A 27,740-nucleotide genomic window follows, 5' to 3' on the forward strand; every position below is an offset into this window, starting at 1 on the left:
CACTATCACTTTTGTATTAATAAAGTTCTGAATGTGCTTCCAGATATTTTTAAGCATAACATTAGGCATAATTAATATTATGCATGATCAAACACTGTATTAAATTTTTTCTTTCATAAATCATTTTTTTACAGGCAGGTTTTTACAAAATCTTTCTACAAATTTTCATACAGCTTGGTCCATGTTGATTATTATGCATGATCAAACACTGTATTAAATTTTTAATTCAATTTTCATACAGCTTGGTCCATGTTGATATAACCTTACACAATGCACATTGTTTCAGATTAGCTTCACATAAAAACAAATATTACAGTATTTATATTTAAAATTCTATATGCCATTAATAAAACATTATGCTTTAATTTACGTCATTACGTCATGTCATTGCTGTCCTTGACTTTTAGTTTGAAGCTTATTGTTTCCTCTGTTTCAATGGTTTTGTCTGACAGACGACTTTCTCTCTCTCTCTCTGTGTGTGTGTGTGTGTTTTCACTCTCTCTCTCTCTCTTTGTGTGTTTTTTTTGATTTGTAAAGCTAAAACATTTTGATTACCCCCTGTGGCCTGTTGCATGAAGCTAGCTGAACTATGGAATTACTTATGAAAATATAAATTGAAACTGAATAAAATGTCTTTGAAACAGAAAAAAATAAATCGCAGGCAAAATCTTTGAGTTCATTATTAATACATTACATGTTTTGCTAACTGTTTTCTCGTCTTTCTTTCACTGGAATGTACTTACAAATGTGCTTCCAGAGTTTTCATTTACACTTCTGAAATTTTCGTTTATGCTTCTGATGTTTTTGTTTGCCATTCTGGTACAAATCTCTCATGGGGGCGGAGCTAGCACATGTGTGTTTTCATTGGCTGCTGAGTTTTTGATTGACAGTTTCTTGACCTAGAAGTGAAGTCGTTATCAGCATACTCATGGTAAGATGTCTTTATTTAGTCCAATCATCACAGGACCTGGTTTTCTACATACAGTTACCATCTTCAATTAGATCATATTTGCTTTGATTAGTTGATATTTCTCCCAGTACATAGAGTAATGTACAGTACATTAAATTTTATTGGCACAAAAGTAATTCCATACTGAACAATCTCTGAGTTTCAGAGTAGGTTTAGAGTTAGAAAAAAACAAACAAAAAACAAATCCAACCTAGTTAAGATCCAGTTCAGTGGGCTCACAAAGCTTGATATAAACATTTCCTCGACTCAGAGTTTGATCCAGTGTTTGTGATGAACTCTGGAGCGCGTGCATCTGAAAGTGTGACACATACAGCAAATCACACGAAACATGCAGAGTGTCAGTGTTACATCCTGTTGAATTTAGATCTAGGGTTAGAAGTCTTTTTTTGTGGTTATGGTGGTATAAACATGGAATAGCAGTAATAATAGCAATAGACAAATATCAAAATAACAGTAATATATATATATATATATATATATATATATATATATATATATATATATATATAAATGAAAAAAAAGATAAAAAATGTAAGAGTTGGCACAATTCACTTCTCTGCTGATGCTTAAGAGATGTCGTTATTAAAAATATAATGAACTTATACACATTTACAAGGCAGGAATAAACACTTGTTTTTAAAAATATGATGAAGTTGTAGTTTTTTAAGAGGAAGGAGTGAAAACTTTTGTTTGATAAAGAGTTTGATGGTTTTCTATAGTTCTATGGTACAGTTCAATATTTTCATGAACAGCTCGAAAGAAAACACTTTAGTCATTTTAAAAGCTTTATATATTAAAATGTATTTATTGACTATGTATATATTTCAATTAGTTTAAATGCAAAGTTTAATATTAATTGCCAGTTCATAAAATACTTATTTGATTTTATTTTTTTTAATATTTTTTATTAATTGTCGGACAATTTTGTTCCTAAAATTTTTTGACTGTAAAATTTAATTGGAGTTTAATTGGAGACATGGGGAGTGGCTTTATTTCATCAGATATATGTCACTTTGCTCACAGCTGTTTTTTTTTTCCAGCTTTAGTTTACGTTCTCTAACCCGTAAGTTACCATGATGACCAAACCCACTTAAAACCAACCCACCCTCTTGAGCCAGAAAACTCAGAGTTTGCTCAAACTAAATGAGAACTTGCCTGGGTAAAATCTGAAACGGCTTCGTGCTGGTGTCTGGCTGCAGTATAGGTCATAAACCCTGCTCTCTTCATGTAAACAAATGGTGATCCATGAATCAGACCTCTGTGGCTCTCCGATGGCCACAGGAGGGCACCCTCACCTGAGTATTAACTTTCATCCCTGACTCCATTTCCCATAAAGCCATACTGGACTGATTACCTGCACAGGTGTTGTTACTGGCCTATTTAACCAGCGTTCACACTCACACTCACTGTGAAGTCTTGTTTTGCCCTGGCTGACATTTCTGAGCAGTTTCCCTGCCATTCTGAGTTTATTCCGTGTATGACCCTGGACAGTTTGACTTCTCTGATTCTCTGCTGCCTACCCTTGTGATCTTCCCTTCTGGAACTCTGATTGTTTGCTGGTTGCCCTGACTCCTGCCCGGTATAGTTTCTGCCTCCGTCTTGCCTCTAACATTCCAGCCACCGTTGATTGACCATTGCCTGTTGTTGACCTTGCTTTATTCAAATGGGTCCACATGCTTCTGACTGATCATTACATTAACTAATAAATCACTTAATACACTCAATATATATATATTTTTTTCCCAAAGATGGTTTTCAACATTTTAGGTAGTTATGACATTGTATGTTAAACTTTTTTTTTTTAGCTTCTGACTGTTTTTGTTAGTTTTTTTTTTTTTTAGTTTGTTGTTTGGATTATAGATTGTGAGTTTGCGATTGGGTCTGTGGAAGTTTGGGAGGACTGCAGTTCCACCTCACAATCACTACTGTGCAGACTTGGCCTCCAGAGGATAGCAGCCACACCTAGGATATTTTGGCTTCGCCTCTCTACAGTGGAAGGAAGTAGAGACACGTCATACATCTTTTTACAGTTTGTGGTGTGCACTCATAAAACCAGAAGTTTAAACTGACAAGGCTTTAAAGCGGATGCAGATGTTTAGTTTGTTGTTGCCAGAATATCCGAGACAGGAGATGTAAAGGCTCCACTCTCTTCTGGAAAGGTGGGCAGTAGTGATGCGCGGGTTGGGGTTGGGGCGCGTAAAGAAATTGTCACTTTATGTGCTTGTCATGAAAAACAAAATAAAAAAAATCCATGTATGTTGCGTGCAATTCCCTACAGACTATATTAAATATTATGTGATTCAGGAACCTGCAGCTCAAGTTCCCGAATCACATCACGGTCACCTCACTCCGCATCGAATTAGATCATAAAGGTGTATGTAAGAACAATATTTGGAATATCTATTTTCATATTTTATTAGGTTCTTTGATAAGGTTACAATACGAAGGCCTACGTAGCAACTTAACTTGCGTGATGTCCCCAAACCTTTGGCATCACATGACACATCACGAAAGCACCAAGAAGCTCCCACCACCAGTCACGACAACAAAAATGGAGAAATAAAAGTGAAGATGGAACCCAAGATGGGGAGAAATTGTGGTCGGGAATTTGCATCATTAAAATAAAAAAGGGTCAGGCTGCTAAATCTAATGTTTAGGACCAGTTCTCAGAAATAGTTTCATCAGGAGACAACAGCACCTAGTATGTCTAATTAATGTTTGCGCATGTGGGGCGGGTTGTAGGGGTGGGTTGTGAAAATAGATACAGTGGTGGGCAGGGAGCTGCTGTTAATTTGTATTTAAAGGGAAATGTGAATTTGCTTTGACTTTGGAAAGAGCATTTACAGCTTTGAATAATGCATAATCCATGAGGTATTTTGAGCAGAAACTTCTGGGAACATCTGACACTGATTACACCTTGAAAAAAAGGGCATAATAGGACCCCTTTAAAGAAAATCAATCACCAATTAGTAGCTTCAAGGAACTTAAATCTGGAGGGCAAGTTCTTGCAAGATGGTCAAACAACAAATTTTATAATGCCTCTGTAGATTTACATCGGCTTCTATGATCAAAACCTGCACCCAAAAAGGACATGAAAAAAGCTCAACTGGCCTTCACCTGCACAAAATCAGTAGCAGCTCAATTGCTCTCCAGCTGCACCAAAGCAGCCTCAATCTTCAGCTTTTCCTCAAGCCCAGCATCAGTCTCTGACATCACCATGGTCCACACAGACCCTGAGAGCACCTGAGTGTTCTGCTTTCAACTAATTATACTCCTAAAGAAACATTTTTGAGTTAGATCACAAGGAGTTTGTAACAAATTAGCTCAAAGTGAGATGAACATAATTATATTAATCTTCGGGAATTACTTGTAGCATTATAGCATTAATACTAAAATAAAATGATTTGTTCATCCACAGGATGGACAGTGTTAATTGTTTATTGAATCTAAGTAAAATGATTTCTCTGACCATGAAAAATAATTTTACGGCTAATACATTGCTCCCAGAGCGTGTAACAAAACCGGAACGTTAAAGTGATCTCGTCCTGTGAGCAGCAAGCACAGAAAACCAAGTGTGAATACATATGGATGTTTATTAAACTACACTACAGGGGAACATGCAACATCTGACTAGACACAAACATACACACATTAAACCTTGATGCCAACGCAAGGAAGGGATGGGTAGGGATGGATAGAGAGAGAATAAATGCCAACGCAAGGAAGGAGAGAGAGAGAGAGAGAGAGAGCGCACTGTAGAGAGAGGTAGCGCTCGCGCGCAAAAGAGTAGAGAGTAATAGTAGTATTTACTCATTAACTAATCACAGTTAAGAACCATCAAAGAATCACATCACCTTAATTAAAAGGAGTCAAAGCATAGAAGTGCATCTAAATAGTTAACAAGCAGTTACTTGCATTGGTTCTGTAGTTGCTGAGTAAAGTGTCCCAGTGTATGTATAATGCGTAGATTCCTGTTGAATGCTGTTAAGAGTAAAAGCTTTGCCATTTCATCCATGGGTTTTCTTCTATGAGTTTCATCAATGAATTTGCTGATATGTGGTGGATGATCAGAGTTGCCCCGGAAGGGGAGTCATGGGTTTTTCCAGGTGATGGGTGTCTCCAAGGAACCGCAAGTGAAGAGAAGCCCACTTTTTGGGTGTGGGAGAGGTTCTATCTGTTTTCCCTGTAACACCCATTTTGGTTAGATTGACCAGTAACAAGGCGTATAGTTTCAGCGGGAAAGTGTTTCTTTGTCCCAGTCACACCCCATTTGCATGCTTTATGATTGTCCTGAAGAATTGGTGTAGTTTTACCCAAAATATGGTACAAATAGTATGATGCATTGAACAATCACATAGAGTACATCATGGTTTGAATCATGGTTTGAGGAATAAAGAGCAGATCATTTTGATACCAAGAACGAAACATCTAGAAGATATTAAACCAGAGATATATTCATACACCTGAATATTAGCTTTTAGAGCTTAACTAATACAAATAAACAGTGGTAACTAGACTAATTTAATAGGGAAACATACAGACAACACATGCATATAACAGATACATTTGAAACTGATTGATTATAGTCCAAAATAAAGAAAATGTCTGCTGACAATCCAGCGCGTGTGTGTGTGTGTGTGTGTGTGTGTGTGTGTGTGTGTGTGTGTGTGTGTGTGTGTGTGTGAGTGAGAGAGATGTGTTTTGAAATTGTGGAGAGAGACCACTGGTCTAGTCAGGCCATTGGTGGCTGGCACAGGGGTCATCTTCTCCTCTTTGAAATGTGTTTGAAGTTCGATGGGGAGACCAGAGAGAGATGATCTGTCTAGCCTTTTCTTGATAGTGGTATAACCATTTAACTTTAGCACCCATATAAATTTCGACGGTGGGGTCAGGTTTGAAATTTTTATGCAAATGTCAAAAGGCTAAAAGGGTCTTTTAAGACATAAAGTGTAACCACCCATCAATGATCCTACGCTACAAGTTCATACAATGTCAAAGCTCACCAGCAGATACTGCCATCACAGATCATGATGCAGAACCAGAGTAACAAATAACCATAGTCAATTCACAAAACACATCAAATAAACAAAATACCATGGGATCAATGTAATGGAGAGCTCTTGTTTGTTGTTCGCTCTTTACATCCTTCCTCTCAACTCAATCTTTCAGAAAATTAACACTACCCAGTTTAATATTCCTCTAAATTCAGACTGTATTGGTGTTGTAACCAATATGCTGGGCTGTTTTGAGCAAATTAAAACGTGGATGGCTAGTAACGTTGTACAGTTGGAAGGATATTAAACTGAAGTGCTGAAACAAGGTTGTCCCAGTCATGTCTCCGTTATTCATGCTCAGTTAATCAATCCGAAACGTCTTTCAAAAGATGGTAAACTTTACCACATCTCCTCAAAACACAATATAGAGTTAAGAAGAAAAGTGGTTGTTGGACAGAAGAGGCCAACCAAATATTTCCAGCCCCTACAGAGCTGTGGAACAGAAAAAAAAATAAAAATAAATAAAAACCTTTTCAGCAAGGTTCTACTAGCCTGGTATGGAGGTGGACATTGATAAATGGGTAAATACTAAATGATTCCCTTTTTTAACTTTGCTGTGAGACATACAAATGGATTATGTTCTGGAATGCATTTCTCATGTGCTTATTTCTGAACATCAGGTTTTGCAGTGTGCCCAGTGCCAATTTAGCAGACTTTCCATCAAGCAGAAGCCCAAGTACATCCCAATATCTGTATGTATGCTTGTTGTCCACAGATGAGCATGGATTTTGAGGCACAGAATTCATGAGGTTGTAGAATTTAAATGTATTTACTTTTGAGGCACAGTGTTATTGAGGTTCTCAGTTAGCTTAAACGCAGTACACGTAGCAAGGGCTTTTAAATAATATAATACATAGAAAACAAATAGAACAGAAAAAGAATAGAGCAAGCTAGTGTTAGATGTCTTTTTTTTTTTGCTTTTGTTAATTGTATAACAAATGAAAATAAAACAGATAGAATACAAAAAGATTAGAAAGCTAGTTAGTTTTTTTTATTTTTAAGAATGGAATTAGAATAGTGAGTGCTAAAGTTAAGAGGGTCAAATAAAAATGGAATAGATGTGTTTTAAGCCAATTCTTGAAGATGGCTAAGGACTCAGCTGCTCGGATTGAGTTGGGCAGGTCATTCCAGCAGGAGGGAACATTTAATAGTGAGTGCTAAAGTAAGTAACTTAGTGCTTCTTTGGGATGGCACAATTAAGCGAAGTTCACTTGCAGAACGCAAGCTTCTAGAGGCACATAAGTCTGAAGTAATGAATTTACGTAAAGGGGTTGCAGAGCCAGTGGTGGTTTTGTGGGTAAACATCAATGCCTTGAATTTTAAGCGTGCAGCTATTGGTAGCCAGTGCATATTGATAAACAGAGGTGTGACGTGTATTCTTTTTCTGCTCATTAAAATATTAATCTTGATGCCGCGTTCTGGATTAATTGTGAAGGTTTGATAGAACTGGCTGGAAGACCTTCCAAGAGAGCATTGCAATAGTCCAGCCTGGACAGAACAAGAGCTTGAACAAGGAGTTTGTGCAGCATGTTCCGAAAGAAAGGGCCTGATCTTCTTAATGTTGAATAAAGCAAATCTGCAGGACCTGACAGTTTTAGCAATGTGGTTTGAGAAAGTTAGTTGATCATCAATCATAACTCCAAGGTTTCTGAATGTTTTTAAAGGAGTTATGGTTGATGTGCCGAACTTGATGGTAAAATTGTGACGAAACGATGGGTTTGCTGGAACCACAAGCAGTTCTGTCTTGGCAATTTAATTTATTGTGATATGTGGTATTTATTTAATAAATTAATTTATTTATAAATTAATTTAATTTATTTAATGTGGTATTTATTGTGCTATTTAAATTTTAAGGTGGGACAAATCTCTGAAATTGCATGGCATGGATTTAGTGGGGAAAGTCACCAGGACCAGCAAGGGAAATTAATACATTTGTGTCCTTGTTGACTGTTACACAAAATGGACCAAGGCCTTTGCAATCCCAAATAAATCTGCAGCAACTGTGTCACGCTGCATCTTTAATGTCTTTTACAGGTTTAGGGCACCAAAGAGAATACTCACTGACCTAGGCACTGGGTTTGTGAACCAGGTTTATAGTTTGTTGAATGAACCAATATCAGTATGCATAAAAATGTTATGTATGCATAAGATTTGTAGGAATCTGATTTGCACACAACATTTATGGTTCATTGTAGATTTATTTTAACGTATGTTTTGCAAACAGATCAGTGAAGAACTCTGTGCCTTCCTCAATATGGAGAAACCTCTGTGCCCAGTACCATTCATCCAAACAAATGGGCTTGTGGAGAAACTAAAGAGGTGAACCACATTAACAGGTTGTTTTGTGGGAATGCGATTGTAGTAGGGCAGTCTGGGTACCGCCCTATTAAACGTGGTTTTCACCTGAATGACAGGTGCGACAGCTTATTGGATGCCGCTCCGGGTGTATTTAAGGCGTAGTTTGTCACCTGGGTATGCATCGTACAATCATTGTGTGTGCGCGCAGCTCACGGGAGGTATGTATCTAGCTGTTTGGCTAAGGTTGCTGCTAGTGTCTGTGCACTATTTAAGTGTGTATATTTGTTTATAGTCAGATTATGGTCATGATTGGTACGACGTTGCTGTTGGGTACAGGCTGTCCTTCACTCCAGGTATGTAATTCCAATGGATTAATGTTTATGGTGTGATTCGTGGTAACGTGCTTTGATCGTATTGCAGTGTGTGCGTGCTCTAGAACGCCTGCATATTTGAAGTTCGTCGATTACGGATAAAGCTGTGAGTAACTGAACCCGTGTGTTTAGCGATCTACTTCTGGGTATGTATATCTAGTCCTTTGAGCATTATTGGGGCGGTGTCTTTGATTTTTATTAACTTTTGTCCATTTTAGTGCATCTGCTCGTGAGCACTTCGTTACTGTGGACTGCAGGGCAAATGCTCCTTAGACTGCACTGTTTGTTCTGCTGCTATTTTTACGACTGTGACCGTTTGTATTTGATTATTACTTTCTGGCTTTGTTTTTTTGTTTTACACGCTCATGCTGGTGGTTTAGGTGAAGGGTGGCTAGTCCGAGCCGTCATTTAAGGCGAGATGTACCGTTAACGGTGCCTGCTTAGCTTCACCGGTTGTTATATTGCCACCAGCAGCGTGTTTGTTTTGTTTAATGTTGATTTGAGTTTTTGTTTTTTTTTTTTGCTGAAATTTTTCTTTCAGCTTTTTAAGTTTTTTGTTCTTTGTTAACTTGTTTTTTTTTTTTTTGTATTTCATGTGATTTAATTTGAAGCCTGCTGTTTTCACTTGTGTTGTTTGCTTTATTTCTTCTTTTTGGTTTTGTTCTCTTTAACCTCTTGCTGCTCCATGGCATGTCTAGGCTCATGAGCTTTTGGTACGAACCTAGTTGAGTATTTACATCTCTGTCTGACCCCTGTGGCCAGTAAATTGTCCATTGTTTTTCCCCTTCATGGTTTGAACTTACTCTAATGCAAGTTGTTAGATTGAATGTGAGTTGAACTAATTGTTTCTTTACTTTCTCTTTTCTTTTTTTTTTTTGTTTATTTCAGGAGCTGAAGGCCCCCAGTGAGGGAAGCTAGCTGTCTTGGCCCTGTGGTGGTGTTTCTCTCACAGAGTGTTTTTGCCATTGATATCTGCGTCTCCCTCACTTAGAGTGTGTGTGGTGTGAGCGTGAGTTTGTGTGGGGCATATTTGGGTGAGTGGTGTGTCTTAGGATACTCACTGTTCAGCTAGCTGCCCTACTGGTAAGCCTCAGCCGGAAAGTTTCTTGTTTTTCTTTATTTCTTTTCTCTTTGTTTGGTCAACAGTTTTCTACATTTTAAATTATTGTGAAAAAGCATTTTTTGTATTTATATCCACGTTTCTTGTGTTCAGTGGTGACGAACCTGTGTGCTATATTTTGGGTATAAATTTCCCCGTTTACAGAAACGGGGTGGCGTAGTCTGCTCTAATTTTTAGTTGTCTACTAGTGTCAATTCTTGCCCTTCACCGCCCCCGCCACACAATGCTCAAGGAAATATGTGTCTTTCCAATTGGTTTTATTGACAACTTGAAACTCCTTTTGGTTCTGATTCTAAAGCCTTGAGCAAACTTGTGGATGCAAGACCTGACAAATGGGATGAGAACAGGGGGTATTCCAGGAAGCAGGTTATGTGACATTCTGTCACATAATATATTTAAGAATAGGTAAGCATATAAACTCAGCTTTTGATGGCAAAAATGGAGGTAGCTTTCAGGGTATGTAATTTAGCAACTTATGCTTTGAACATAACTTGCTCCGTAGCAGGTTCTGTTCAAGGATAAGTATGTTTCAGACAGGTGATGAAGAATGGCGTGATCCAGTGGATGTGGAAGGACAGCTTATAAGAAATCTTATCTGCGTATCGATGTGTTTTCATATCCAAATAAGTATTTGTGGGAGCGTTACTATTTTTTTCAGAAGAATCATTAGGCTAATTTATTTAACAAAGGGGCAGGTGTAAGCAGGGGCTTTGCCCCTTGATGCCCATAGTGCCCTTTTGTCAAGGCAAAATTTCCCTTTTTTTGTAATTAAAGGCACTTTTGTGAAGTCCTGCCCAATCTAACTATTTGTTAAATTAATGAATAATAATTTAACCATAAATAAAATGACCCCCAGCTGCAGCTACGCACAACATTCAGCAATATAAACAAAGGTGCTGTCACAAAACACTTAGAGACAAGACAGAAGATCCCAGTGCAGTTATATGCAGTGCAATAATCCAAATGGGCAAACAGGCACAAAGCACAAGCACAAGGTAATCCAGAAACACAAGCACCAGCAAAGGAGACAGAGTGACAAATGCAAGACCTCAGTAACAAAGGGCTGGGAATCGATTCCATCAAGGGGAATTCAGAGCCTTTTTCAGTTCAACAAAATTTATCTATGGGAGTCTCTCAAACGTAAGGCTGCATCCTACAAAGGCTGCACATATTTAAATTAACGAAAATAAACAAAGAAAATGAGTTTGTACTAATCATCTGAATTTTAGGATGCAGCCTTCTGTTTGAGAAGCACCATTCACCTCCCTCATGCTCGCTAAAAGCTGTGATTATGAGAGTTGTTAGATTATTTTTATTTTTATATTTTTATTACCATTCGCCTCCCTCATGCTTGGTAAAAGTGATAAGAAGTGATTAGATGATTAGTTTCCTGCTTCAAATAGATAGTTTTAATGAACCAGTTCAAAAAAATAAATAAATAAATAAATGATTCAGAGGTTATTTTACGGTGGAACTGTTCCACAATTTTAAGCGCTGCACAACAGAATAGATCATGACGTCATAGAGCGTCTTGATCTTATTACCATTTAAAATACTATTTTTAAAAACATTTCTATCAGCCAATGATAATTATAAAAGAAAACATCACGAGCACAGATCAGTGGCCGAGAGCACATCTGACTGACAGATAAACCAGAGCTCTATCAGTTATTAATGTTCTGGTTATTTTGTTTTAGTGTACAGTTTGTAAATAGACTATCGTGCAAAGCATACAGTCAAAGAAAACTTCATCATTCAGCTGAACTGTGCACATTTATTTTAGACCCTTCATGTCTTGTTTAATTCATGCGATAAACGCATTTCACAGGCAAAGCAGACAAAATGATAATTTAATTGGGTGGACATTTTGGCCATTCTTTATACCAGACCTGTATAGTGCACACAGAAAAAAAAAATTGTGTAACTTTTCACTTTAATATGATATTTATTTGATTTGACCCTTGATGTAACTAAACAATGCACATTTTAGGTTACTTGAGAAAACTTTTTATTTTTTACAGTGCTGTGTTAGCAAGAAATTCTATTAAAAACATCTTTAAAATTAATATAATATAATATAAAAACAAACTGAGGCATTTAAACAGATCTGTAATCTAAACTTTTTTTAAAAACATGAACATATTATTTTAAAGTTATCTAAACATCGCTATTTACAGTAGTAGAGATTGCACACTATTACACCTGTGTGTGACTAAATGTCTCGGAGTTTTGTTTCCGTTCTGTGCCCATCATCCACTATTTCCAACACTTAATCAAATGACTCTTCTTTGAAACATGTGAAATAAAATGTCATCATGTCACTGCTTTTGCGTTGGCTATTGTTGAGCGATTTTGTCAGCAGCCATTAAAGTATTTGATTCCTACAGTGACTCATGGTGCGTTACAAATGGAATATATCGCCCTCCGAAGGACACTTCGGAGTGTAAACAATCATGGCCATCATATTGAAGGGTCATTCCAAACCGAAGTGCTCAAAACTGGCCACTTCAAAGGGCCCTTTGGAATGAAAGAACTTATGGACACTTCTGGCCCCCATGATCCTTTGCACAGGGAAGTTGTTTATGTTACAGAATTCGACTTCACCGATAAATGTATGCATAGTATTTTTCTGCACTACTGTTATATTTATACAAGTATTATTATAGTCAAAACAACATTGTACATCAACAAATTTACTTTACAGCTACCTTTATCAGTCCATTCAAATGTTTCACATACATATATAGATTATATTTAACGTAAAAGATGATTGCGGCCTCCTTGGCTGTGACAGGACAGGCAGAGAGTTCAGGAGTGGGCACCACCGCCCTCTGGAGAAACTGGAGCAGGCTCAGGAGTGAACTTGAGGTGAGTGAATGCCATTTTTGGAGGATTGCGCTGGGCTAGTGTTAATGCCAATACTTTGGTTTTGATTGCATAAAGCATTGAATTTTTGATGGAGAAGGGATTATCATGTGGGCCTTCTACAGAGGCACCATCGAGAGCATCCTGACTAGCTGCATCACTGTGTGGTATGGTGCCTGCAATGCGTCCTGCCGGAAGACCCTTCAACGCATAGTGAGAGCAGCTGAGAAGATCATTGGTGTCTCCCTCCCCTCCCTCCAGGACATGTATGGTACCCGTCTCACCCGTAAAGCCCTCTGCATCGCAGGTGACCCCACCCACCCGTCACACAGCTTCTTCAGTCTGCTGCCATCAGGGAGAAGACTGCAGAGTCTCCAGGCCAGGACCAGCAGACTGAAGGACAGCTTCATTCATCAGAGTGTCAGGAAGCTGAACTCCCTTCCGTCTTTCAACAAGTCATGCACTCACAGTGCCTAAATGAGGCTCCGCTGAAGGCTTGGGTTATAATTTCCTCCACTGGTGAAGCTTCCATTGTACATACATTGTGGGGGGGGTTGGCTCATGTATTCAAAGTGGAAGCAACTGTCTGGTGCAGAAAAAAAATAAAGACTGTCACTGACAAATCTGCATATTGGATTTTACCAATGTCAACAAAGTACATTCTGAGGTGGGCCACAAGATTGATTATACTTCTGCTGCTGCCACACAAAAATCACTAAACTGTCTTCTTAATGCTGAGACTGTCAGCAGGCCTAGTTGGAGGACTTGTGCCAGGAAGCTCACTACACCACCAGCAACACATTCAGAGTGAACACATTTCTACACAGGTCTTCGTGAAGCTTGTGGCAAATCTGCTATACTGAGTGTGCTGCAACAATATTGTGAGAAATTCAAGGGTTCTGTGCAGCCAACAGATGTTTCAGGACAACAGGCTGAACAAATCGAAAAGACTACATGCACACAGCATAAATGTTCTTTTTGGTTTCTGTTCGAGCAGGCAGAATCACTGCCTCTAATATGCATGGTGTTTATGCTGCTGATGTCAGGTCACCAGCTCAGTCAACTATCAAAAAATAAAGTCATCTAAAGGACAGCAAATGTATGATCTTAACAGCTGATCTTACTTGGGGTACAACACATGGAGAGGATGCAAGAAAGGCCTACATTAAAAAACAAAACAAAACAAAACAAAACAAAACAAGGGACAACACAATAACCATGAGGTGTCAACATGAGGGTTTTTCACCTGATGGCATAGTCAGGTGCACTTGCTGTGGGAAAGGATGCGTTGAAATCAAGTTTCCATCCAAGGACAAAAACAACATCATTCAAGAGACATGTTTGGCCAAAGACTTCTGCCTTGAACTTGTTGATGGAAAGGTTCAATTGAAACAAAGTCACCAATATTACACACAAAGCCAAACACAAATATTTGTGACAGAATGTAATTACTAGGATTTTGTGGTTTGGACACTCAAAGACTGTGTAGTTCTGCAACTAGATGCAAACTCGGAGTTTTGGAGGGCATGCCTACAGAAGGCACAACCATTTTTCTTTGGAATTTTCCCTCTCTGAGATAATCACACAACTACTGAATACAATTGTTGGCTTTGTCCAAAACAGTAATTTGTTATGTATTTTGTATTTGAATTTTATTTTTATTTAATTGATTAACATGACTTTTTGCTTATTGTTAGATAATCATATTAAAATGTTTGATGTTTTTTTAGACATACATTTTCTAACATCATTTCAAATGTTTATTATGTTTTATTCATGTACAGAAAGTTGTATAAATCAGTTCAGTCAAGCATTAATTTTTTTTTTCATCAATAGCATTGGATAAATTGATCAAGGTAAAGCATACAAATTCATATGGCTACAATGTACTGTGTAAAGAGACAGTTCACAAAAAAATGAAAATTCTTTCATCATTTACTCACCATTATATTGTTCAAAACCTGTAACACATTCTTACTTCTGCTGAACCTAGATGAAGATATTTTGAAAAATGTTGATTACCAAACAGTTGACTGTAGTCATCCACTTCCATAGTAGGAAAAAAAAAAAAAAAGTAAATGGCTACCGTCTACTGTTTGGTTACCAGCATTCTTCAAAATATCTTGTTATATGTTCAGCTGAATAAAGATACTCATTAAGGTTTGGAACAACATGCAAATGATATGAGAATATTCATTTTTGGGTGAACCACTCTTTTGAGTAATTACAGTACATCACTAGGGCACATGTTTGTCAGTGAACAGCAAACCGTGACAAGTTTGTCTAAAAATGTCACATTTTCACCTTCACAGGGAGGAACCATACTGACAGGAATTGTTGACGACAAGATTTTGTATTTGTTCCTTACAACACAGATGATTCTCTCCACGTGTATCCTCAGGTGCGCAATGCATCTTCTCCTCCACATCCTTTGCTTCCAGCTGCTCTTGTCACTTTGTAAATGCTGGACCTTTTACTTCAGCACACATCCCACACTCTCTTTTATGTCAAACCCTCGATCAGCTAATACTAAATCACCGGGCAGTAATTTTTCCAGAAATCCACAGTTCACAGTAATTTGTTTGTCACTGGTACGCCCACCCCATTGTTTGGAAATTAAAGAAATGACTCCTTGTGGAGTCATGCTAATTAGGTATTTAAGAGTGTGACCATGCTTGTAACTTTAAAATGTTCGTGCCCTTGCCTGAAAATTTGAGGGTCGTTCAATAAAAATGTCAAAGCAGTCCACAATGGCAGCAACGCGATTTCCGAATTCCTCCACAAACTGGTGTGGCATACTGACTCGCAAACTCTCTCTGTCTGGCCAGTGCACAAGTGGAGACAAACAGGAATACAAAACAGTTTCTTTAAAGGCAGCACTAACAGTAGTTCTGTACACACTGAATATATGGGCATTGTGCTGAATTGGCAAATCCAACCTGAGATGAATTAAGGTGGGTAGATGCATATGGGTGCGGTGTTAGTGTTTTTTTTTTTTTTTTTTAATCCTGAGACAGAAATTGCATGATGTGGCGCAACAAAGCTTAGCTTAGCTTGGAAGACTGGTGTAATATTTTACTTTAACATTGACATCTTTAAAAAAAAAAAACCTCTGTGTGATTTTGTATTTATCAAGTTCTTGCTTCAGCTGGAATTTAACAAAATTGGGTTTTGAGTTACAACATTTAGTCTGATGAAAATAAAAATTTCCTTAAAAAGGGCAATATGGAAAAGCAGTGTTCGTATTCCATGTTACTTTTTAAACATTAACATGCATCTTCTATTTCAGTTGTGCCTCTTCATTTTTCATGTGCCTTCTCCACTTTGCACCCTGTTAAGATCCAGATGGGGATCGAACTCGGGTCTGTGGCATGTATATCATTGGCGCTAACCACTGCTCAACTGGAGCAGGTCAAACCCAAATGCAGAAGAAATAACCAAGAGGCTCAGAGTCTGACTCAAAGTTCTTTACTCAAAATAAAAAAAAAAAATAAATAAAATAAATGAAGACTTTTAACCAGAACTTGCCACAGGAGAACTCAAAAAGGCACTCCTTGGTAGGAAATACAAAAAAGGGTCCAAACAGAAAACCTGTCCTTAAATGTCAGGCAAAAGAGAAATCCAAAAAAAAAAAACATCTCAACAGAAAACAGCAAAATCTCTAACAAAAAATCCTTGGCAGCATCATTCTCAAGCAGACATCAGGACTGAACAAAACAATAGACAGTGAGGCATTTAAATAAGGTTGGCAATTAGGAGAGATTCAATACAGGTGTGCTACAAGTCTCTAATAAAAAGGTGATCTGGGGTTGAAAGTACGCCATCCAGTGGTGAACACAGGGAACCTCAGGCAGAACGTTACAGCACCCTGTCATCTACTTTCTCTCCTTTCTGCATTTTAGACCTTTCTTGTTTGCTAAACTGACGTATAAACCATTCACTTCGTTATGGCTCAAAAGCAAAGATGGTGCCCAGTCAGGATGGGTGTGAAGGATTTCATACGCTGACTGTCCTATAAACATAGCAATTTCATCACTATACTGTAACGCTCAGCCCAGCGGGCTGGGATACTAAAATTGGAATGGGGTCTGATTTCTCTGTGTGAGAGTTAAAACGTGTTAAAAGAATGACATAAAACAGAAATACAGTTAATAAGATTGGTGTATTTACAGGTTCACAATAAAAGACTTTAAAACAACACAATAAAACCAGGTAAACTCAGTCTGTTAAAAGAATACAGGCATTTTGTCCATACCCTAAAAACAGTCCAAGAATCCCTGTGTGTTGTTGATTCCCATTGTGAGTGTCCAGCAGTGTATACACAATCCAATCTGATTGAAATCCAAGTGGCCGGAAGTGTCCGGAAAGGTAAGTCCAATAAAAGAAACTCCACAGTCCAGGTGTGAGTGGAAGCTGTGAATGGCCTCCTTGATTGTCTGCCATTCTGCTCTTTTTATAATGCTCCTGCCAACCATACAGTTCTTAAAGACATACACACACTAAAATGGTTAAGAGGCATAAAATGGACATAAGAAACATGAAAACCAATTAAAACTCTATAATACATAAAATCACTGTAATAAATAGAGCAGTTAAACATGTTTCTTGTGTGACAGTGTCCCATAGTCTCCCCCCTTCGCCTACAGCACCTCGGGTTAAGAAACTAGACTCTCGAGAGTTCTGTCACCTGTTGTCCATAAAATGTGTACCCTCTTTCCAGAATGGCTTAAAATGTCTTTGAAATAAATTAGCTAAAACCAGGTGTTCCCAGGCAGGCCCTAGTTTGCTGGAAGGAGCTGGGGAACCATAGTAGAGAGGTGGCAGCCGGTACCAGCCTGGGTAACCCTGGGTGGGTGGCGCAGTTCCTCCCTGGTGCTTTCTATCCCCAGCATGGCTGGCCCACTCTTGATCTTTCGATACAGTAATCCCTGGTGGATGATCATTGTGGTCCAGTGAGTCTGGTGTGTGGAAGGTGAGATGGGAAGAGAGATGGAATCCTGTTGTGCGCTGATGACTTCCTCACTGGAGAAGGGAAGAACGGACATCAGGCCCTGTTGATGTCTCGGTGAATGTGGTTCCGTCCTTCGCTCTGTCATCGGTCTGCGAAGTTGCTGAGATGGTGGAACAGTAAAGTGGAGGTGAAGCAGAGCTGATGATGATAGGCGCAGGGTTGGAGGTTTTGGTATGAGGGGAGACAGTGGGTTCTGGAAGTTTCTTTTTTTTTTTTCATTTTTTTTGGCAAATTTTTTTTTTTTCTTCTTAAAAAAATTCAGAACCTTCTTTTTCTAAAGCCGCCATTTTCTCCTTCACATACTCCTCCACCTTATCAAATTTTAACTCCACACTCTCTCTAAAACACACTTCACAGTTAAAATGACCTTTGACAGAGTCTTTAAAATCGTTCTCCAGTTTTAAAACAATGCTTTTAAGAGAAAGTACTTCAGCACGAAGCTGGTCACAGTCACAGTGGTGTAAAATGGTGGGTAGACCTAAAGGCTTGGAATTAGGAAGGAAGGATTCTTCTAAAGGGATACGGCTAAGAACCCAGTATTTATACAAGGTTAACCCTCTGGAGTCTAAGGGTATTTTTGGGGCCTGGAGAAGTTTTGTCATGCCCTGACATTTGTGCTTTTTTCAGTTTCTTATAAATATCTAAATGGCTAAAGTCTAATCTCACTGTAATCAGCACAAACTAGGCTATAATAATATGTGAGCAGCATGTATGTACATGATTGTGTTTTTTGAGAAAAAAAATGTTATGCGTGGTTAGTGAAAAAAAACTAAAAATGTTAAATCACTTGAAAAAGGCAATAAAACACATATAGAAAATTGGTTCCCAGGACTTTTGAGAACTGGAGCTTGTAGCCTAGAATTTTTTTTTTCTAAATGATGTGAAAATCATCTTGTTTACTCACTTACAGAAAACAATATATTGATTTAAATTTTCTAAGACACTTTTTGTTGGTAAAAGTCATATGCGAGTAGGCGTCAACTATCATGAATTCACACCTGAGAAGACAAAGACCTGCATAATGAGCTGCATAATGAGCCATTCAGTCAGCTGTGTCACTGAGAGGGATGAGTTACAAGAAAGAATGTGAGGACAAAATAAATCTATATAATTTTATGTTTGTAGTTTATTTAGAATATATTTAATTATCCCACAACATAATTTAATATTCACTTGTGAGTGCAGTTAAACAGTTTATTAGGAAAAATCAAAGCTGACTTTCAAACTGAATTTTTTGCATCATTACTCCAGTCACACAATCCTTCAGAAATCCTTTTAACAATCTTATTTTCTACTAAAATAACATTTATTGTTTATTAATTAATTGTCATCATTTTTATTTTTATTTTTTTTTTTTTTTTTATTGATGTTGTTTATATTTGAGAATATTTATTTTAGTTTTTTTAGGGGGGATAAATTGAAAGAACAGCAATGATTGTTACATTTGTTACAGTTACATTTATTGTTACATTTATATTATTTACATCAAGCTTTTGAATGGTATAGTAGTGTATATTGTTATTGAAACTTCATAATATTTCACTTGATTATACATTTAGTCAGGAATTATAGTTTGGAAAAAGTCTTTGGAAAAAGTCTAACTAGTAAAATGTTTACACGTTATGTGAAAACTAGTACAAGTATATAAATAAATAAAAAGAGACTTACTCATGTTTATGAACTCTGCTGAATAAAGTGCTTCATTCTTTTTTCTGAGGAAATCCAAATCTCAAATCCTCAACCACATCACATCTTTTTGGGGTGAATTATGTCTTATTCCTCTCATCGCGAAGCAAACAGTAAAATAATAAAAACTTGAAGAACAGTCTCGCTGCGTTGTCTTCTGTTGTGTGGGCGTATTCAAAAGCCGCGCGCTTCAGTGAAACATTTGAATCTCAAAAGCGCGCTCGGCGCGGGGGGGGTGTTCGGTTTGGGAGATAATGAAAGGAGACGTGAAAAACGGACATCGCGTTGTTTTCATATGGATTACTTTATCACAGAATATTTGTTTTCAGCAGCACTTGTTTAGTTTAAAAGTAGACATGTCAGGCTTTCTATAGATATCTCTCTCATGTCTCTTCGTTGAGTATTCACTGAGTTACAGTTCATTTTAATGACGCATTTGTATCTGAAGATCAGCGCAGACAAAGGCTGCAGACAGCACTCCTTGTTTGTTATCTTTATTTTATAAGTGTGCACAAAGTTTTGTTGTTATTATGTCTGTATACAAAAAAAAGTAGACTCTTTACAGATTCGATTGATGTATTGCACATATCTGTACGATCAAAACTGAAAGTGTAATTTAAGTTCTTTTCGGGGTTATCAGGAGAAAATACCCCAAAACGCGTATACGCGTTAATCGACTCCAGAGGGTTAACAGGGGCTACCGCTTGCTCTCGCATAAGCTTGCTGAAGGAGCTGTCTCAACAGATCCCCAGTAGCAACACCCTGTTTAGATAGGTATCCGAGGATACATAAATGGAGTGGCGCCCAAGATGAACGGGGCTTTTACCAACTCAAGAGAGGACACGAAGCAACCGCGCGAAGCCCTCACCATATAGGATTTTAGAAAGAACGCAGAGCACTAGCGTGCGAACTTACCACAGTGTGGATTTCAGAAAGTGCGCAAAGACTTCACGTGCACACTTACCATAACATGGATTTTCAAATACTGTTCTAAGGAGGGGCTCTCGTGGCACTCTGATTGAGCAACTCTTAGATGGAATGGTGCATCTCAAACAATATGTTTGAGAGTCATCAACTCGATCTGCGGAAATAATACTGGAGCGCTCTGGGGAAAAAACAGAGAACTCAGCCTCATATGAGAGGAGAACTCCGGATTCAGAGTAGCGCACTCATAGGCGACCCTTCCTGGAAAGGGGAGCGCTGCTAAACTACCACGAGAATCGCCCAGATAGCCCCTCACTTTGAGGGAAGCGATGCTTGAAGTGTATAAACAAATACACGCTGGCTGAATGGAGCCCAAGGAACCAAGGTCTAACCACCTCGAAAGGGGAACGAAGCTGAGCGCGTAACCCTTACCGTACAGGATTTCAGAAAAGTGTGCAGATTCCCTAAGCATCGCAGAGGCGCTGAACCGCACGGGAGAGGCAAGCTCAAATTTTGCAAACCTCTGGCGAGTGGAGCATCACCTGAGGCAGTATATACAGGAAGACTTCCGTAACTACCACCTCCTCTTGCCACTGGATGCGACAGCACAACTAAGCGGCCAGGAGGCCCCTTGAAATTCCCTGCAGTGCTGTGTCTGATGATCAGCGAGGCTCCCGCAGAAGGCTGTGATCTCGGCTGCCTAATACCAGAGCACGAGGCCAGACGGCCAGTGCTGACGAGTGTTTAGTAAACGCCGTAACTGAACACTGCAAAGGAAACTCACAGAGTTTATTAGTTGACACAAAACCACCAGCAATTTAATACACATAAATATATACAGAAAGGGTTACATACTCACCCACCCTCCTGCACTGGAGCCCCACTCAAGGGGCGCCTCCTTTTAGTCCGGACCATCAGTAAGGTGGTTGCTATGAACATAGAACCAGCCAAAAACATCATAGGTCCAGATTAGGAGACTGTTATGCGAGAATTTTCCACCTAACCTCGATCAGGTAGAGAGCTGGTGGTTACAGGGGAATTAGGCAGGAGAGGATAAAAGCAGAAGTTAAAAACCACCCAAAGGGAATGAGTAGCTACCTAGGTATCGCTCTGATTCGGACGAGAACACTGCCTTGTCTGAATCACATCCCTTAGGTCCTGCTTATCTCCTCTTGACCCACGATTCCTCTTACCCCTGCCTGCAGGCAGGGGAGGAGCACGAGCCACGACACTAGCCTTCTGTGCCCATCTTTGATCCTCAGATCGAGACGGGCCAGGACCCTATGTTGTTCGGGCTCGGATCTGGACCTTCGTGGATTGAAGGATTTAAAGGCAGCTGAGCACGCCCTTGCCTCCCTGAACTTCTCGACCACCGTCTCAACGGAGGTACTGAAAAGTTCGGAAGGCGAGACCGGAGCATCGAGAAGAAAGCCCCTTTCTTTCCTCCCGATGTCTGCCAGGTTCACCCACAGATGTCTCTCTGTTACCACCATAGACCTACACATGGCGGAGGCGGCCTGCTTGGTAGCACAGAGAGAGAGGTCTGTGGTGCGGCGCAGCTTGGCTACCTGGTCAGCTGAAAGGACCTTTATCCAGGTCCTTCAGCAGATCAGCCTGATAAGCCTGAAGCACTGCCATCGTGTGCAACGAAGCCACAGCCTGACCTGCTGCTGCGTATGCTCTGCCATTTAAGCAGGATGTACCCTGTAGGGGCTTAGATGGCAAAGAGGGAGATTTAAGAGAGGATGTTTCCCCCACAGAGAGATAGCTAACCAGCATCTCTTTTAAAGGGGGCATCCTCTCATAGTCGTTTTCGCGCATCCCCTCGATGTTGGCATAACTCGTATGCTGAAACCGATGGATGCGAGAAGAAAACGGCCTCTTCCATTCTTTTTTGACTTCTGTATGTAAATCAGGCAAGAATGGAAGGCTCACCTGGGCTGGAGGGCTATGGTCAGACAAATAACGCTCGTCGAGGCGACCACGCGGCGTCACTTTGCTGGCTCCATGGCAAGTCTAAACTAAAACTTAAGGGAACTTAGTTTTACTATGGTATTTTTGTTGTTATACAAATTGTAATCAAAGCACCAAAAAAAATATATATATAATAAAACCATGGTTCATTTTCATAAGGGGAACTGCATGAACTCATCAGGTTTTTGTTTTAATTTGCCTGTTTTTCTTCCACAGATTTCACCCATTACACTCTCACACACAAACGTCTCTAGGTTACGAATGTAACCATGTTTCCCAGAGGGAACAAGACGCTGCATCGGAAAACACTTTGGAAATACCTCCAGTGTGACCATGCTCTGAATCACATGTGAAATCAATTCAATAGATGGGTGAGGTGTCATGGACGCAGCATCTCGTTCCCTCGGGGAAACATGGTTACATTCGTAACCTGGAGATGTTCCCCTTCAGGAACTCAAGCTCAATCGGAAAATGCTTTGGGAACAAGTATGCCCACGCTGCCAGGCTTACAAATCTCTGCCTAGTGTGGAAGAGCACAGCTAAAGCAAGAAAAAGGAGCCAGGAGTGGCACAGAATGCAGGTAGGCACCTGACAAAGTAGGCAGAGACATCCAGCAGCGTCCAGAAGGCCAACTTTAGAAGGAGTGAGCCTTGACCCCTAAGAGAGAGGGGAGATCAGAGGACTCGAGTCTAAGAAAAAACATCCTGGCCACCGACACATAGACTTTCAAGGTGGAGTGGGTCAACCCTGCAGATAAACGGCCTGCAGGAACTCCAGCACTGTACCAACTGGGCAGTAAACTGACTCGAGCTGGCGGTCTCTGCACCAAAAAGTGAAAAGATTCCATTTCAGGGCATACAATTTCCTCGTAGAGGGAGCTCTGTATTGCATAATGGTCTCAACAACCTCAGTTGAGAAACAGGAAGCTGCGAGTTGTGCCCCCTTCACACACACTTGCTACATCCACGCTTCCACAGTTGGCTGGATGAGTCAGAGAGAACCAGAGGGGACAGTCTGATGTCTCTCGAATCACAAACAGGTCCACCTGTGCCTGGCCAAAAACTCTCTATATCTGCTTCACCACTTCTTGGTGAAGTCTCCATTCCCCGGACCTTGGCCCCTGCCTCGACAGGATGTCTGCTCCCATATTGAGATGCCCAGGAATGTGAACTACTCTCAGCAAGAGCAGTTTGCCCTGGGACAATACAAGTATCTGGTGTGCCTGCCTGTAAAGGAAGCATGAATGCAAATTTCCCTAGTGGTTGATTTAAGAGACCGCCGCTGTTGGTGCACCAACACATGGCAACCTTTTAGGTCTGGGGCAAAGTGTTTCAATGCTATAAACACAGGCAGCATCTTCAGACAGTTGAAATGCCACGTGAGATGGCAGCCACTCCACAGACCGCGGGCCGAGCTGCCACTCATGATCGCTCCTTTGTCGTTTCATTGCTATAATTATAGGGGGCTTATACAGTCACTTGGAGTTCAGAGGGCCGGGCCTTGAGACAAGAAGCATGGTTACTCCACATGTCTAAGGCACGTAGGCATCGCCGTGTGACCTTGAACATGCTGAGCTAGTTTCCCCTCAAGGAGAACCCCTTGGTCTTGAGCCACCACTGTAGGTGTCTCATGTTTCTGAAACTGCTTGACACTGAGTGACCAATCTTCTCTCACTCTCGCGACTGCAGTGAGGATCGATTCGAACCTCTGAGCAGGAGACAGATGTGCCTGCATCGTGGTCGAATCCAACACCACACACAGATAAGTGGTTCTCTGTACTGGAGAAAGCACACTTTTCTTGACATTAAGTCAAAACCCCAGCTCTTACAAGTGAGCGAGAATGACATCTTGATGCCGAACCACCATCTGCTCTGATTGAGCTAAAATCAACCAATCATCGATGTGGTTAAATATGTGGATGCACTGGAATCACAGAGGAGCCAGAGCAGCATCCACATGTAAAAATATGGGGTGCGAGTGCAAGGCCAACGGTAAGCTTTTGTCCCCAACAGCAAACCTTCTTCTTTGGAATGATGAAGTACCGGCTGTAGAACCCAGACTGTCTGTCAAGAGAAGGGACCACCTCAATGGCCTCCTTCCTCAAGAGAGTGTTAACTTCTTGTTCCATTAACAGAGCCTGCTCGGGGCGCACCAGAGTGGGAAAGACCCCCCTGAAACGAGGCGGAGAAGAATCAAACTGATTTGGTAGCCTCTTTCTACAGCCCCTTTCACACTGCGATTCCGGCAAATACACGGGTAATGTGTCCCGGCATTTGTACCCAGGTCGCTAGATTTTGCACTTTCACACTGCCAGTGATTACCCGGAATATGTGCGTGCGTTCACACACAACCCGTAAAGTTCCCGTGAAGACACGTGATATCAGGGTGTGACGTGTAATGTACAAGTCGAAAACACTAGGCACGTTAACTTTCACTGAAGCTGGTGAACGATCTCAGCTTCAGCGCGGAAAGTAAGGAACGAACTGATCTCTGCTTCGTTACAGTTTGCGCATATTTTTTCGTCGTGAACGTTGATCTGCCTTCAAAACACCCGCTAAAAGAGTCGCGCGATAACGCGCATCATCACTACGACACGGCATTAGTTCTGGCTTTTGTTCACACAGCGCTCGTTCCGGGACTGAACCCGGCAATGTTACTAGGTCCCCGACCCGGGTTCAATCCCGGAATCAATCCCGGGACGTGTTTGCTTTTACACAGAAGTCGACCCGGCAATGTTCCGGCAATTTGCCGGGTCCGACGTGCAGTGTGAAAGGGGCTTACAGTGTGCAGGACCCATTGAGACACATTTGGCAGAAGTTTCCACAGTACCAAAAAAGGTGTACTAAGGGAATCAGTCTCTTGAAACTGATCTCTGGTGTAATCAGCGTGGTTAGGTCAGTGCCCTGAAGTGGCGAACCGGCAGGGAACGGCCGAACTAGCTGCTCTAGAAACCTCCGAAGAGCCTCTTAGTACCACTACGTTGGCGGTGACTGAGAGAAGCACTCGCCAGAGACCACTGCACCCTGAAGCACCGTAGGTAGCAGGGTTGGCAGATCGATCTCCTGAGAGCACTGATGAGAGACCGTATAAAGAGGTGTACACTGCTCTTCCCCAGAGGGGGCCAGCCCTCAGAAGTCCTGGGCCCTAGGCGTCAGGACGTTTTAGCTGAAGACTCTACAGTGGGAATGACAGTCCGCAGATCCGCCTTCTGCTAGAAGCCTTCAGTCCGGGAATGCCACTCTGACTCTAAATTCTGAGGAGTACCAGAAGTGACGCTCCCAATATGAGGAGCTGGAACACGGTTTGTTGGGGCTGCTCCCGCCCAGCAGCCCCTGTTGACCACCTCAACCTCCTTGGAGGAAGAGAGGTAAACGTGTGTTCTCACTTGAGAAATTTTATTTATTTGTTTATTTATTTATTTATTCCCAAGAGCTCCTGTATACCTAACTTCTCATAGTCTGAAGAAATACTTCATTTTAATTCCTCAGAATAAAATGCAGCCAACAACCAGACAAGTAAACACGGTCTGGTGTGATAAGATTAATTTCAAAACCGAAAATGATGTAATGCATGCATTGCCTTGGCACCATGTAAGCCGCTCAGTACACAAACAATATCAATCTCCTGGGAGAAAGACAGGTGCAGCAGCGAGCTCTCACTCAGAAAGGGAAGAAACTGCAGTGTGGGATTCCAAACCTCGAGAGAGAGAGAGCGATAGATCTAGGGAACGCGGGTGAAGATAGGGAAAGCCCGTCTCCAACCCGTCTGCCTTGGTTTGCCGGTTCCACTGCACATGCTTTTAAAGCTTCCTGGTCACAACGTCACCCGCCCATGACGTCTCGCCTATATATTGGAGTGATTTCATATGTGTTCCAGAGCATGGTCACGCGTAAAATGCACTCCATAAAAAAGCAGAGGACGATTACATCCTTTTTCAAACACTGTAAGTATGTGTTATGTCACGATAACACAAATCACACGATCAAATTTCTGTTATTATTTGACCTAATGGGGCATCTACACTGGATGCGATCATGCAATCATGCAACGAGACAAAAGAACCCATGTGACGCATTATGTCGCGCCGGATCCAGTGTGTGTTATATGCTCTGCCACTTGAGGGTAATCAAGTAAATGAGTAAATGTAAATATGGACAGCATGATTATTAACTGATTATTGGGTTCTTCTGTCGTGTCCGGAGTAGAATTATCTTTTTCCCAATGAAGTTGTTTTATGCCGAAAACTTATCTTATCATACTTTATCATATTTTAGTACTTTAATTCATTACAGCTACTCTATGTTCTGTACTTGAACTGGTCTGTAGGAAAGGCAAGCGGTCACTCGACCTCTCCAGAATCTATACATGTGAGATTTATTGAAAGAAGAGAATAGTCTATTTTAAGGCAGTGCTTTTTTTTTAATTGGGACTACTTGCCAATATTTTAAGGAATTAAACATTAATATATCTTATCTGAATTTTATGTTCAAATTGTTAAATAAAATTGGTTATATAGGTAAAGGCAGTGTCTTCTGATAGTTTTTAAAGACACTTTTATTGTTTAATTGTAGTGTAACTGAAATATTGTGCAGATGTCAACAGTGGTCTCAAAGTCCCGCAAAAGTCCTGCAGTTATTTTTAAATTAGGGTTAGAGTTTTGCTTCCTGTATGCTATCAAGGCATGTTCCCAAAATTGCCACTAGGGTGAAAACACGGCAATTGGTATTCTATATATAATTTATTTACTTTGTACATTATGTATATAATTTGTACCACTCACTTTTAAAATGGCTGCTACACCCCTGAAAGTTGTTCTGGTTAAGTGAAGCTGGTGCAGCTGTTTTTGTTGTTTAATCGTCTGATCTGATTTAATGTCTTTTATCTTCAGTTGATTTTTTGTGCTGTTTATTCCAACCCAAATTTATTGTATGATGGATCCAAGTTCTGTTCAGATTGACCAAAAATAACATAAAAAACAAATCTGAAACAAGTTGTGTAAGTATAACACATTAGTCAAGTCAAGTTTATTTATATAGCCCTTTAAAACAACATAAATGCTGACCAAAGTGCTGCACAACATACCAAACAAAACATCCATTTTACAATACAATTTAAAGACTAATAATAAAATATGAAAAGAAAGCAAAACAAAAATAATAGAATTAAGACCGGAAACATCATGCAATTTAAAACAATGTTTAAGACTAAAAAATAATAATATTAATTTAATAATTAATATCAAATTAAACGTATGCCTGAGAAAAAAAATAAGTTTTAAGAGAAGATTTAAATGTAAAAAGTGTAGGGGAAAGTCTAATAGACAAAGGTAGGGAATTCCAGAGCTTAGGACCAAGAACTGAGAAAGCTCTGTCACCTTTGGATTTAAGTCGAGATTTTGGAACATTTAATATCATCTGAGTGGAGGATCTGAGTGTTCTCACTGGACAATACGAGTGGAGAAGGTCTG

At 40.0% G+C, this 27,740-nt stretch overlaps 1 pseudogene; it reads right to left on the bottom strand.

Annotated features, from left to right (window-relative positions):
• The window catches only part of LOC109092172, a 1,055,107-nt pseudogene that overhangs the window by 989,103 nt on the left and 38,264 nt on the right, over positions 1-27,740 (bottom strand).

Source organism: Cyprinus carpio, unplaced genomic scaffold (assembly GCF_018340385.1).
Source record: "Cyprinus carpio isolate SPL01 unplaced genomic scaffold, ASM1834038v1 S000006675, whole genome shotgun sequence".
NCBI classification, from domain to species: Eukaryota; Metazoa; Chordata; class Actinopteri; order Cypriniformes; family Cyprinidae; genus Cyprinus; species Cyprinus carpio.